The sequence below is a fragment of the Octopus bimaculoides genome, chromosome 21, assembly GCF_001194135.2.
Source record: "Octopus bimaculoides isolate UCB-OBI-ISO-001 chromosome 21, ASM119413v2, whole genome shotgun sequence".
NCBI classification, from domain to species: Eukaryota; Metazoa; Mollusca; class Cephalopoda; order Octopoda; family Octopodidae; genus Octopus; species Octopus bimaculoides.
In genome coordinates, this window is record NC_069001.1 from 8807703 (window position 1) to 8809650 (window position 1948).

Sequence of the window (1948 nt, forward strand, 5' to 3'; positions counted from 1 at the left end):
AAAAAAAAAAAAAAAAAAGCAATCAATAATATTGTCATCATACCGTTACAATAATAATGCTACCATTATTATTATTAATAATATTAATAATTCACAGTATTTCACCCGTGAATATTTCATGGTATTAATGGTAAACCTATGGGGTTATTTCTGAAAACTTTATCCCCAAAACCTGAAAACGTAGCCTGTGTTGTGACTGTATGGAAAGATAATCACTCATCTGCTACTCATTGAAAAGTGGAAGAAATTGAAATACGATGATTTATATACGATTAATTTATATATACACTTCATATAATTTATGCACAATTTTATAGACTTAATACACAGCATTCATAAAATAAATATTCACTCTTATTTTCCCTTTTTTCCCATAAATATAAAAACATCCCGTACATACAATACAACCTTTAGTTAAATTGCATATATCTATCTGTCATGTAAATAAGTGCAAATATTTCATAGAATTGAAAAAAACTTAGTTCAATAAAAAATAAAAATACATTTTTCACTATCCAATCACTCCTGCCACCACCACCACCATTATCTCTCTCCCTCTGCCATTCATTAATCTCACCATCTGAACACCATCCCTGTGCTAAAATTATGTTTTTAACTCTCTTCCTCTATATCATCACTATTTTAACCACGTAAAAAATATTACATTTCCCCGACCTCACATCATGGACGCTTCTCTCTCTCTCTCTCTTTAGTTAGAGGTTAGTCCTTTGTTTAGAGTTTGGACTACATTACTGACCACAGTCTATATAACAGAGAGAATTTCCTGTCTCTTGTTCATATGTGTCAGCTATGACTGAAGAGCAACACCTGCTAGTTTGTGTCAGTGAGACCAAGAAGCAACACGCTCTTTTGCGTTAGCCATGACCTAGAGCAGCACTTTCCTCAGCCACAAGAAAGACGATGCCACCTCTATCCTTTCTAGTCAGCACCGGGCATTCTTTACTCTTTCATTCTCTACTGACAGACAACCTTTTTCTACACTATCAACTACTAATCAGCGAGCCAACCTTGTCATTATCACAAGAATTGCTACTGTCTCATTAACTACCTGTCGGGCAAACGAATAGACATATGCAAATAATATTTCGTTCTTCTTGATGTTGATTCCTGGATATTCACTGGTTACTCCGACGCGAGAACTTTTAAGCGTTACATTTATACGCTACATTCAGTAGTGAACTACATCATATCGACCTGATATGGCACATCACATCCAGCCCGCTACAGATATATATGTTAAAATGAGATGTCAGTGTTATTTTCATATTTTCGTAATTTTGACGCGCACTATGTTATTTATAATACATTAAAAGTTAGTTTCAATCTTGCTTGCTTATAATGTTAGTCAGCACAACTGGCACATAATGGGAAATTACCTTGTATTAAGATTACCCTGAAATGTTAATACGAATCAAATGAAACAAGTTTCGCGCAAATCGGTAGAATAGTTATCAAGATATTAGAGATTTTCAGGGTATAAATAGGTAAAACGGTGAATAATCGGAAAACGTTCCGAAAATAATCTTCATCCTGCCTGAAAGGGAAGAAGCTCTTATATTTCTATTACACACAATGAGTTGAAAACGAAAAAAAAAAAAAACGATTTTTTTTCTTTTTACTATTTTTATTTTCGCTTTTATTAAACACAATATTTTAATCATTTACAAATATTTTTAAGTGAATGTAATTTAAAAAATGTAAGCTGTTTTTTACAGCAAGTATGTATATTTTAGCTTTCTTTAAAGAGACACTATTTTAATATTTTTAAAAATTATTTTCAAGTGAATACCGTTACAAAAATTTTTTGGGGCATATTTAAAAAATATTCTAAAGCGAAAATGACTTTAAAAATACGGTAAATATTTCGTAAAAGACCTGTTCGTAACCTAAGTGTAAAATAGTCATTTTTTTTTCGAGTGCATTCAAC

The 1948-nt window shown here is 31.8% G+C and overlaps 1 protein-coding gene across 2 annotated transcripts in view; it reads right to left on the minus strand.

Annotated features, from left to right (window-relative positions):
* The window catches only part of LOC106875616 (uncharacterized), a 3742-nt gene extending 2170 nt beyond the window's left edge, over window positions 1-1572 (minus strand). Inside the window, exon 1 of one of the 2 annotated variants that reach the window (XM_014923833.2) lies at window positions 1398-1572. The gene's annotated coding sequence lies outside the window, so the exon portion shown is untranslated. Of the gene's footprint in view, window positions 1-1069; window positions 1355-1397 lie in introns of those variants that run through there. The other variant, XM_014923834.2, reaches the window with a different exon arrangement.
* Window positions 1573-1948: the final 376 nt, after the last annotated feature.